Source organism: Molothrus ater, chromosome 1 (genome assembly GCF_012460135.2).
Source record: "Molothrus ater isolate BHLD 08-10-18 breed brown headed cowbird chromosome 1, BPBGC_Mater_1.1, whole genome shotgun sequence".
NCBI lineage: Eukaryota > Metazoa > Chordata > Aves > Passeriformes > Icteridae > Molothrus > Molothrus ater.
Window position 1 is genome coordinate 88,343,335 of NC_050478.2, and position 13,001 is coordinate 88,356,335.

Sequence of the window (13,001 nt, forward strand, 5' to 3'; positions counted from 1 at the left end):
GGAAGAGAATATGTGTAGAATGGTGAGATTGAATTAATATTTCAGAACAGATCATTGTAGTATCTGAACAGTGAGATAGAAACTAAAAGTAAATGCATCTAACTAAATGTATCTATTTGAAATGTGATGTGTTAACCAGTAGAATTAATTAAATTACTGAAAACTCTCCTTACACATATAATTTCTCTACAACTAAAAAAGGCAGCGTAAAAAATTGGGGCTCTTACTAACAGTAATTCCTCCAGGCTGCTTATTTTTAAAACAACTCGGGGTTTTTATTCCTCAGTATTGGCTACTATTGAAGGCAGGAGGTAAGAATTACCTGACTTACAGAAATTATTGTTCCAGTGCCTTCATTCTCCACATTTGGTCTCTTTATCCTCTCCGTCACAGGTAACTATCTTACATCCAGAGCAAGAAAAGCAAATTCACGTGGCTGTCCCATATCTCTAAGGAACCTGATGCATGAGTGGACTAGAGAAGAGACAGAGAGAAAAACTCCCAAGACCTACAGATCATCTGGCTGGCAGGGTGAGTAAATGTCCTGTTATCTCAGTCATGTGTTGTCAGCTACACAAGGAGTGAGCCTGCTTTCAGCATTGCCTCACGAATTATTTATCCTGGGAAAAAGAGGATCAAAATGTGTCGTGTTTCTGGGACTCTGATATTGGTGCCTCACATGGATTCAGAAGTACTAAGCCAAACACCTCCTATATTTTCAGTTTAAGCACTGAATGTGGATTTAAGAGCGAGTTCTATATATGGAGGAGGGGGTTAATGTGTGCTGTGCAGTTAAAGCCATTTTCAAATATGGTAAGTGAAACAGAAATATCTATTACTGAATCAGTCCAAACTCTTGATGATTCATAAAAAGATCCAAAAAAAAAAAGAAAGGAAGAAAACTCATTTTCCCAGTGCCAACTGTACTTAGATTGCTATGGATGTGGGCCTGTGCTCCTGCTTCTCATAAGTAACTTCTTGCTTACAAAACACAATAAAAACAAACAAAAAAATTTCCTAGCAGAGAAGCAAACATGCAGTACCCTTATGTAATTGTCAGAACCTGATTAAATGATCCCCTTTTCCTTCTGGCTTTGCCTGTTCCAAAAGGTGGTAGAAGCAGAGACTGTAGCAGGTTCTGGAACATTTCCTCCAGTTCACAGCAGTGAGTCAGAGGTTCTGTCAAGTACCAACAACCAATTTAAGGGAATCAAGATCCACATGTACAGAGGATTACTTATATTTCAAAAGGATTATGCAAATAGAAATAGACAAACACGGAAGAAAATATGACCCGAAGATTACCTCCGAGTTCCCTGTCTGGTGGTCTGTGTCTCCACAAAAGACATAATAAAAATGTTGCCCTCCTCCACTGGAGTAGCTGATGCTTCCCCTCTGTATTTGGTCATGCACATTTCTGCACCCTAAACACTGGGCAGGCCCCATGTGCTCTGGTCCCCTCTGCTGGGGTGAAAAATATGAGTACAGCAAACCCATCCTCCCTGCAACCCAGGCCCAGTCTAAATTTGTTCTTAGAAAGGAAAAAAAGCAGCTGAATTACAGTTTTGTCTGTGTGAAGATCCACCCTGGCTAGGAACCATAAGACAATTTACCAAAGCCTACAACATGATAAAACAAAATAAAAGGCACTCCAGGGTTTTTCCTTCAACTCCAACTGCTCTCTTATAGGGGAAGCAAAACCTAGCAGTACAACAGCACCTTACAATTCATATTAGGTGATGTGTTCAGTATATTGGGCTGTTTTTCTTGCCATATAAGCAATATTCTGACTTTGGTGAAAGTCTGCATTTTCTGACTCCACATTCTTTGAGGGCATCTGTCTAAATGCAAAGGTTGTCTGAACTTTGCCTTATGTTCCAGTTAGAAGAAGGAGAATTTTGCTATTTTTGGTATTTTTGTTGTGCTTTGGGTTACCTTGTTTTTAGCAAGTACTCCTCTGAGTGTGCTAGAAGATGACTTTGGTGCACAGAATTTTGACAGAAATGAGGTAATTCCCTTGGCCATTCTGAACCCAACAGCAACAACCAGCCCTGCTCTCTGTTTCTGGGCTCTGAAATCCATAGGAAAAGGTGTTCAGATGCTGATGAGACACTTTTCTGCTCTAGCAGCTGTTTCTTGCCTCCTTGTGGAAAAGGCAGTGGAGCAGATACAGCCTGGGGGCACAGGTTTGTCCATACTTTACAAATAACAGTGTCTTCTTCCACAATGTTATTACACTCTCTTGTTTTAATACAGTAAGTATGTATTTTAATACAGCTTTTAAGTAACCACTTATTTGCCCCTTAATCTTCTACTTTATTTTATATCATATCTGTGCAATAGAGGTGGGTTTGATGTGTTTTGACACAGTGATGTGTCAAAATGACACAAATGAGGGCTAGTGTGACTGAGAGCAGTAAAGGCATTCAGTAAAATGTCAGCATAGCTGAAGATTAAAGTTAATGTATTTTTTGACTCTTTAAACCATTTCTATTTGCATTGCTTTTGCAGTTCACACATAAAATCAGTCTCAAATTCAAATCTAGTTGAAGCTTCATGAACATTACTTCAAGAAAATAAGATGTTGGCAAATGATTAAATGTGTAATTAGAGGTTTCATATTTAATCTTGTCACTGTAGTGATTTATGGTTTATTATTTGGCTAATTAATGCACTTCTTTTCTAGTGTTTTTTCTTCCCTTCATTGTTGTTAGTGTCTGTATTATTACAGTAAAGAAATTTGTCACAAGGACAATACTTTTGTTCTCAGCTGCAAGATACAGAGAGTTAAATCAAAGCATAGAAGATGCAATACACTTCCCACTGCAGCTGGTGGGAGAATTGTGACGTGTTTACATTGTTGGGCCAGCAATGCTTTAGTGGTGAGAACAAAGGTCAGGATGTAGCCTCTGTGCTTCTCTGCTGTCATATTTAGGGCTGAAACAGGTGTCTTCAGTAGCTAGTCCCAGGAAGGCTCAATAAAGACATGGAGCTAGGACACACAATCTCCCTCTGTAGTACGTGCCAGAATTGGGTGGAAACCTGCAAACGCAGCAGAAAGAGCCTTGAAATAGCCCTTAGCAAATGCTGACCAGAGTCCAGTGCCTACAGGCTGTGGAGTCCGGGCCCTTCTCCAGAGGTAGGTCTCCATAGCAGGATTTTTTTAAAAGGACTCATCAGGATTTGTGCTCACCACACTGCCCAACAGATATGTGGGACCTTGCTTGTGTGAAACTGATGGCTCTTCCCTCCCTTTCCAAGTTGCACCAGCCATTGGGCTGTGCTACGCTTTTTCTCCTTTCTTCCAGCTGCATGAAATTTGCAACTTCACTCTGGCAGGTCTGTAGTATGTCTAGTAAAACAGTCCCAGATCCTGTTTTCCAAAACAGCTTGTAGTTCTGCTGGAAAGGCAGTGTCCACACTGCCCCAAGGTGGGAAAAGCCTGGAAATGGGATTCCTCACACTCAAGTGAGTGTTCCAAGTTATGCTTGGAACAGGATATTACTTCTTCCAGCTGCACCATAGAAAATAAGCCAGATCTGAGATTTTGGGACTTAGGTGTTGTTTCAGGCTCACAAGGGCTCTTGAACTTGGAACACCTTGTTGCTGAGGTGGAGTTGTTTGTGGGACTTCAAAGATAGAGTGATAATTGAATTTTTTGGTGGCAGTTTTCATATGTAGATGAGTAAATTTTTATGTGCTACTAACTTCCTCTTGATCAAGGACCTACTTAAAAAAATAAGATTTATTCTCTTACTAACATGGTACTAAGAGTCCCGTCTTACAGTAACTTCACACAAGTGTGGTTTCCACACTATGGCAGGATGAAATAGGTTAGATTTTATTTCTGGTTGGGAGTTTGAGTTCATATTCATGTTAACTTCACCTAGTACTGTTAAAGTGAGCAGAAAAAATATGTTGTCATTTTCACTGTTTTAACCTAACTATGACTTATAGATGCACTTTACAGCAATGTTTAACACAGGTTAATTATGCTCTGTTGAAAGTATTGTATTTTACATTCTCCTTACCATTTTGTAAGATTTTTGTGTTTCTTCATATTCTTTGTCTTATTGAAAACACTGGGGTCATTTCTTTTAATGCTCTGCAATGATTACAGTAGAAACTTCCAAGAGATCTTTACAAAATTGTAGCTGAATAAAAAGTGTAAAAATCATTTTTCTTGAGAAATGGTTATGTAAAAAAGGACTTCTGTTTTGTCATTTGTTTTTAGTATGTCTCTTTGTCTTTTGAGCAAATTTTTCATTACCATAATATTTTTCAGCTCTTATTGCTTCTTTTTCATTGTTGTTTGTTTGTTTGGGTTTTTGGTTTTGATTTGGTTCAGTTTGGGGTTTGGGTCTTGTTTGTTTAGTTGGTTTGTTTTGTTTTTAAGGTAGGTAACCAGTGAGAAAATGCTGTTCCAAGAAGTTATAAGAAGCCATAACTCCAATACTACCTTTCTTATATTTTTGAGCTGATATTGATGTTTTTTGAGCCGATGTGCCCTTGCTTTAGGAAAGGAGTTGTTCATGTTAAACTTTTGATTCTTCCCTGAGTTATAATAGCTAGTTTAAGATCTGGCAATCCACATGAGAAGTTCCTGTTGCTCTACTCAATCATCAGACCTTTAATTGGCTGTCTGGCATTTTTCCCTGCTATTGCAGTCCCCATTTGAATCAGAGGTCACTCAAAATTTCATAACAACTTTTGTCATATCTGACTTAATTAGTGATTGGTTATTATCTCCTCTTCAGAATTATCATTAAATATGTGCAATAAATCTAGTCCTACAGAAGTACTGTGTTGTACCATCTTATGCTCATGATACAAAACTGGGTGGTGTGGCAGATACACCTGAGGGCTGTGCTGCCATTCAGCAGGACCTTCAAAGGCTGGAGAGTTGGGCAGAGACAAACCTGATGAGATTCAGCAAGGGCCAGTGCAGGGTCCTGCACCTGGGGAGGAAAACCCCAAGTCCCAGCACAGGCTGGGCTGTGACCCACTGGAGAGCAGCTCTGCAGAGAAGGACCTGGGCGTCTTGCTGGATGACAAGTTGCCCATGAGCCAGCAGAGCCCTTGTGGCCAGGGGAGGCAGTGGGATCCTGGGGTGCTTTGGGAATAGTGTGGCCAGCAGGCCAAGGGAAGTGATCCTGTCCCTCTGCTTGGCTCTAGTGAGGCACATCTGGAGTGCTGTGTCCAGTTCTGGGCTCCTGGGCACAAGACAAGGAGGTAATGGAGAGTGTCCAGCAGAGGCCACAAAGATGATTTGGGGTCTGGAGCATCTCTCTTATGAGGAGAGACTGCGGGAGCTGGGGATGTTTAATCTAGAAAAGAAAGGACTGGAAGAGGATCTCATCAGTGTATATAAGTATATTAAAGGGTATCAAGAGAATGATGCCAGCCTCTTTTCAGTGGTTCCCAGTGACAGGATGAGGAGCAATGGCCATAAATAAAATCACAAGAAGATCCACCTCAACATGAGGAAGAATTTCTTTACATTGAGGGTGTCAGAGCACTCTCTGCCCAAGAAACAGACTTCCCATGGAAGTTGTGAAGTCGCCCCATCTGGAGATGTTCCAAACCCACCTGAATACATTCCTGTGTAACCTGATTTAGGTGACCCTGCCTTGGCAGGGGGCTTGGACTGGATGGTCTCCAAAGGTCCCTTCCAACTTTAACAATTCTGTGATTCTGTGATTCACATCTTGCTGTTATTTAAAGTCTCTTGCTGTAACTCATTTTATGGGTACAAAAAATGTGTGGTATCAGCTACCCCTTATGATGCTTGAGATTTCTAGTCTTGCACTGTGAAGCAGAGGTAGAGGTCACCCCACAGCAAGGTGAATGGTCCTGGTGGCTTCAGTGGGTTTTTAGCTTTGCATGAGTCACAGTTTAAAGATTTCAGGACTTCCCTTCTTTATGGGAAGCTTCTAGAGAAGCACTGCTATGGGCTGCCATCCATAATATTTAACTCTGTGCTTAGAAGAGAATAATTTATATTTTGGAACCCTCATATACATGCATATTTTGACAACACTATTTGTTTGTTTTTTCAATATTTTAGACAAATTCCTGCTTTTCACAGTAGATTGAACAGCTTTTGCTTCTTCTGAGCCATAGAAATCTAGTGTGTAAATTCATTTGAGCTTGAGGATTACTACCCTTTTAGTGTTTATGATCAAAAGTGTTAGCAAGACCCTTGGGGCAAACTCCTTACTGGAATGAAATAACATGGGCTATTTGAAGTCAACTGGTTGAGCCATCCCAATATACAGTAGAAAGAAAATTGGCCCCTGGTCCTTATGCCAGTGGAATGTATTGGAGTTTTTACATACAGTACTAGCATATAAAAGAGTACAACATTTGGAGGCAGAGTATATTTTCTGCTCTCTGCCTGACTCAGTATTAGAATCACAGAATCACTAATGTTGGAAAAGACATTTGAGGCCATTCAATCCAACCATTATCCCAGCACTGCCAAGTCCACCACTAAACCATGTCCCTCAGAGCCACATCTACATGTCTTTTAAATACCTCCAGGGATGGTGACTTCCCTGAGCAACTTGCACCAGTGTTTTCAGTGAAAAAATGTTCCTAGTGTACAATGTAAACCTGCCCTGCTATATTCTATAGGTGCTTGGATGGTCTATAACAGAATCCCACCAGGATATCTGCCTTGTTGGTCTTCCCTCTAAACACTCATAAACATTCAACCCATCATAAAGCTCTAGACAGTCGAAACACTTCCTATCATACAGGACTACCCCAACTACCTCTCCTTCCTCGCCTATCCCTTCTTAGGAGTTTATAGCCATATTGCTTGGACTCCCTAGATGCTACAGTGTTACATATGCCATATTTAAACTTCAGAGCTAGAACAGGTATTTTCATTGACTAGGAAATACTGTGTGAAGTTTGAGGCCTGTAATGCAGACACAAAAAGTTACAGCTGAGATCCCTGAAAATGCAAGTTCAAAACAAACTTTGCAGCTCAGATTGAAGTCCTGTTTAGGTGAAATGGTCCTTTTTTAGTCTCATTGTAAGTATTTTTGCATTTTTAGCATGGGAGCGTTATCTTATATAACAGCCCATTCCTTCAGAAAACTTGGGCAAAAACTGCTTCCTCTAGGTCACAAGGAAGAATAGCCACAAGGGAAATCGTTCTTGTTTTCTAAAATGCATATATTCTGTTATGCATTTCTGAGAAGCAGGGGGCAAGCACTTAGGAAGAGCTGATTCACTGAGATGCTTATGTAGAGGAGAGTTAGCATTGTGAAGTGAATTAATGTGAAAATTTTTATTGCTTACTTGTTTCCAGGCTGGATTTCTCCATCACAAGAACCTCAAGGCACAAAAGCCTCAGGGCCCAAAGCAGACAGTTTTTCTGAGAGGGGGATCATCATTTTTTTGATCACTGAGTGTGACGGTGTTCACAGGGGTCTCAGGTTGAGGAAAGAGATGAAGATTTGACTCCATGTTTCAGGCTTGATTTATTATTTTATGATATATATTATATTAAAACTATACTAAAAGAATAGAAGAAAGGATTTCCTCAGAAGGCTAGCTAAGAATAGAATAAAAAAGAATGATCACAAAGGCTCTGTCTTGGACTCTCTGTCCGAGGCAGCTGGGCTGTGATTGTCCATTAATTAGAAATGTCCAACATGGGCCAATCAAAGATCCACCTGTTGCATTCCACAGCAGCAGATAACCATTGTTTACATTTTGTTCCTGAGGCCTCTCAGCTTCTCAGGAGGAAAAATCCAAAGGAAAGGATTTTTCATAAAAGATGTCTGTGACAACTGAGTTCTTTAGGGACTTGGAGAGGTATCACATAAAGCTGCTGGACGAAGCAGAGCATGTGCAATTTGACTGGATAGGCAGAGACATGCAGGAGCTGGGCTGCTGCCCTACACCTCATCAGGCAGACCTGGTCCCAGGGTGAAATATTCACTGCTGGCTTCTGCCATTTCAAGCACAAAACAACAATGCATAAAATCTGAAGCTGTTCCTCTAGTTTGCTCCTGTTCTACTCTGCTGTACACTGATGATATAATATATATGATTATACATATATAATAAATATATAGCATATACTTGCTACAAAGGAATAAAATGCCATTCCCAAGAGCTACTATAGTCCTAGAATTCATAGCAAGCACCAGATTTTTTGTAGTATTGTAACACTCCAAGGCTGAGGACTTTTAGCAGAATGGGATGCACTCAGAGAGAAAAATAAGTGATGTTAACTTTAACGATTCTGTGAAGTACCTTGAATCTTATGTCCATATTTTCAATAAAAACCCTATTAAAAGTATTGTAAACACTTCACAAATATTATTGAGTTGATCTGGATTTAAGGAGGAAGCCCAAGTGTACTGGAATTTACAAAAGGTCACAGACCTTTTGATGTAGCAAAAAGGCAACATTTCTCTTTCTAACCGCCCAACCCATACAAGAGAAGACTAAATTTATTTCCCACAAGCCACTAACAGCTACTTCTTCTTGCTTACCTCCCACTGCATCTACTTTGATGAAATAATTGCACTCACTCTTGCTAAAATATTAGCATGAAATAATTAATATTTGCATTTAAAGCAGTGTGTGCGTGAGCTTTGTAGTTAATAGTGTGTTAAGGTGGAAAAAGTGATTTCATTCACTGTTTTTGGCAGCCCAATGTTGTGCATAGAACTGAAGTTTATTAAGTTGCTCTTCCAATTGTGAGCAACAAAAATGCTTATCTTTTGCAAGACATATAGTAAACTTGGGGTACCATTGTTTATTATCTTTTGAAGACTGACAGCAAGGTAGCAATTTCTCTATGATATTTTTTAGTTTTAATCTATATAATAATGTTTTTTTAATGCGTGTGAACTGAAACTCAAAAGGATGGCAGCTTTTTTAGTGAGGATCCTTTTTTCCTGTTGGACACTTTTTTGGAGTGGAAGGTGGGAAGTAGGGTAAATGGATGTCCCTACAGAATTTTTGAGGCGAGGCTGAATGAAAGAAAAACAATTCTGGTGAACTTCAAAGGACAATGACTGGTTTTCTCTTGTGTGATTGCCTTTGGCTGTTGTATTTAACAGGCAGTAAAACTTACAAACAAGCAGAAATAATCATTCGGAGCAATAAAAAATGGAGGTTAATGAAAATGAGAAGCAACTTAAGTAAATGAGGAAAGCCAGCGGGAAAGGTCAGAGTGACTGAGGCAATATTCAAGTGAAAAAAATAAATTTGGAGATGGGAAGAAAGAAAATTGGTTTGATGGGACTGATAATACTTTTGTTCCCACAATCTTTGGCATTTATTCACTCTTTTGTCTTTATGCACATAAACAAGCCTCCCACCAGCCTGTGTCTCAGTGTATCTGACCCCACTTAATACATTAAATTTTTCTCCATGATTACCAAAACATTTTGAGAAAAATACTCTAAATTGAAACCCAAAGTAATTTAAATAGTTTGTTTTTTTTTTGTTAAAATGGAAAACTCCTTAAATAAGCAAATGAAAAATCTGTATCTTCAGTGTTCCCTAGTCTTTTGGCTTTCTTTTTCCTCAAGCAACCCAGGACTAACCTGGGAGATCTTACTGACTTTAAATGCATTACATATATTGATCTTTAGAAAGCTTTGGCGCCAGGCTGTCTGTAGCCTGTGTCCTACTGTCAGAAAGGAAATGCTCCTGATTTTGTCTACAGAAAAAATCAAAATGAAAAACATTATACGAGGTTCAGATTACTGTGAGAGCTGGTGGGGCCAGGGGAATTGGCTAATGGCAGCTGTATTGCAATTAGGGGGGAAGAACTTGGCTAAGAGCAGCAATGATTCCTTTTAGCATCTCAGAAAAGATTAAATGCATAATTTTTGAAAAATCATTCATTCAGAAATAACCTATGTATTCACTATATACCTACTTATCAGGCTCAGCAACATATTGGAGGGGATACTTTCCATATCCTTTCCTATTTATAACATCATATTCTTTCTTCATAATGAGATTCACTTGATGTCAGTACAGTCTTCTTTGAGTTCTGGACTAGTTTCAGGCTGTGAGTGGACCATATAAAGTCACTGCTATTCATCTTTTCTATTTTGGTAAGTTACTTTGATTCAATGATTTGCCCCCATGAGCCTATTAGTGAGAGGTTAGTTATCCGAACACACTCCCCTTGCAATTACAACTCACACAAACATTCCATCACCATCTTCTCACAGCAGCACTGAGTCAAGGCTTCAGGTACAACATGGGTTGAATCATCGTTGCTTTCTGTCATAGAGTTTAGCTGAAAGTAATGTGACTTTCTTTGGTCAGTGAAATCAATCTGGGTTCACCCAAAATAGTTAAAGTATATGACTGCTGTCCTGAGCCACTTCCTGCTCCATTGAATAATTACTTTTCCCACCAGCAATTGCCTGAAGAAAGTTGCCCTTTAGTCAAATGGGAACTCTAAACACTCTAAACATTTAGCTGCACTGCACAAACACATCCCCTTGGTGGTGGTATCCACCACCTTAACACCACACAAAACTCCTATTCCCACCAGCAGCCACCCACAATTCCCTGGTCCCATCACACTCCTGTCTCCCCCACCAGACCATAGCTGAGCTATTTTATGCATTTTGCCATACAGAAGAACATCTTCTATCCCTGTTACCAGCAACCCCTGTATGTGCATCTCCCTGTGCAGGTTTCATGCAGCCACAGGCACCTCCAGTCCCTGCCTCTTCCCTCCTGAGCAGAGTGCAGAGCAGTGCAGGGAGTACCAAGAGGAGTGGCAGTGGCATGGCAGCCCTCTCCCAAGTTAACTACATTGGATCTGAAGATTAGGCATATTTCAGGTTAGACATGCTTCAGATATGGGAGTAGGTTTGAGGTTTGTGGGGTTTAAAAAAAAAAGAAGTTGCTGTATGAACATTCATCCTTTTTTTTTTCTAAAACATTTTTGTATTACTACTTTTATAGTAGTGCAGACCTCCATGCAGAGATTGCTATTGTTTTATATTTTTATTTTACTTAGTTAACATATACTCCTATATAGTATACAGTCTTGCCTGGAAAATTTCGTTAGGGATCCATTTTTCTGAATGTCAGTGCCACCTTCACAGGTGCTGCTGCTTTGCTTTCATTAATTCTGATACTTGATTATGCTCCCAAAGAGGAGAAGAACCTTCCTGTATGGCCCAGGTGAAATGTCTCTTCTCATTACAGCCAGTTCTTAGCTGGTGCCTACCAGGCAGCACTGGGGTTTTTTCTGCTGTGCAGCTCTGCTCAAAAGAGACAAGCAAACTCTTCTGCTAAGGTAAACCTGCTTGCAAATGAAAAGTACTGTGTGTTTCCTAGATTATATCTGATTGCTAGTTATGGTAAATATATATAATAGTGTATAGTTTCCTAAAGGAGGTGTTTTACCAGGGTTGTCTGTGTTATCCTTCAGCTTTGAAATGAGGTATCATATAGTGCATTAGTAAGGGTAGTGCTGGGATGTATTTATTTTCTGTTGTGTGGCTGTATTGCATTCTTTCTGTGTTAAATGAAGGAAGAGGGGTTGGAAGCTGCCTTTTTAATTTTTTTTTCTATTAGGACAGAGGTGATTTGATTGCAGAAAACAACAGGTCTGCTTAGTCTCCCTGGCACTAGTGTCTTAGGGTAAGGTGAAGGCAGAGGGGCTTGAGATGGGGAAAGAAGAGGAGAGATTTGAAGTTGTTCAAGAATTACTTAAATATTGGAGTCCTGAATGCATTTTCCTCTTTGATCAGCTTGACCTCTGCTCTTTAGTAGAAACTCAAATTAGGAGCATAGGATTGGAAGGGACCTCCTAAGTAATCCTGCCTTTCCTCTTGCCAATAGAGCTCCTGTAATATACAAATCTCTGAGAAGGTTGTTATAGTATATCTTCAATTTAACAGGGTTCTTTGCCCTTTTATATTCTGGCTATTCTGTAGTTGAGTTTCTGTGAAAATTGGACACCTTCTAATTTTTTTTGCTAAGGCAAGTTCAAAGACAGTTTATTCATATTTATTTTACTACTGATATTGCCTTTTATCCTAAGTGGTTTTGCCTCTTTGTTGCATGTGGAACTTTCTTAGGTTTTACTTTTGTGAAAGTTGACAAACTAAGCTCTTTGTAATGTGTCTTTTCAGGTAAGTGAGGTGGAGAGGTAGGTTTTGTTGCTTGGCAATTTCAATTAAGTGTTCTGTCTACTTTCTTCAATTGTTAAATTGTTCTTGTTTTAGGCTGTGTAAAACTATTACCACTCAACATTTCAAAATGACTTTTCCAAGAGTTTCTACAGTATTGATGCTTCCTAATATAAAAACATTTATTGGTACATCTTGGGCTCTCCTATGGAGACAGAGCTTATTGGACTTGTAGACTTGAGCTTGTTAGCTTGTAGACTTCTTGAGTAAGGGGAGTTTAATCTTTTTTCCTATATCTGTGTTGGAAGTGGCCACCTTGGGCTGTCTCTATTGTCACTAGAGAGAAACAGGTAGAGAAACAGACTTATTTTAGTCATCCATTTTTAGATAAAAGGAATTGCACCCTAAATCTCAGAACCATTGAAGCCTAAGGTGGCTTGCATTGATGAGAACTTCTGTATTTTATCAGAATAATCTTAGTTCTTCTGAATGGCAGATTAGCTCCTGGTTTATAGTGGTAATTCCTGTTAATGTCTATGGCTGCATGGGAACCCACTAGAGTACAATCTTACTACATCTCAGGTCTTAATTTATGACAAAGACAAAAGCTAAGACCTGCTTGTACTAAATGAACTTATTTTTCATATATTCCTGAATCAGTAGTTTTGGAGGGCTCATTCTTCTCTTAATCTTGCAAAAGATAAACTTTGAATTTCTCTAAGACTTGAAGGTGGGAGTTCAGTGTTGGCAAAAGGAATCTCTCAGAAATTTATTTGGGGTTTTTTTATGACATCTATTAGATGTCAGACAGGGAAGTGGGACTTGGCTGCTGTCAAGGAATAGCGAGGCAGATGGAGGGCC

The 13,001-nt window shown here is 39.5% G+C and overlaps 1 protein-coding gene across 15 annotated transcripts in view; it reads left to right on the forward strand.

The window, feature by feature from the left end:
- LOC118700163 (poly(rC)-binding protein 3-like) overlaps positions 1-13,001 on the forward strand; it is a 500,974-nt gene that overhangs the window by 104,947 nt on the left and 383,026 nt on the right. For 14 of the 15 annotated variants that reach the window (XM_054516993.1, XM_036404537.2, XM_036404527.2 and 11 more), the window contains one exon: positions 394-531. The gene's annotated coding sequence lies outside the window, so the exon portion shown is untranslated. The remainder of the gene's footprint in view (positions 1-393; positions 532-13,001) is intronic. The other variant, XM_054517002.1, reaches the window with a different exon arrangement.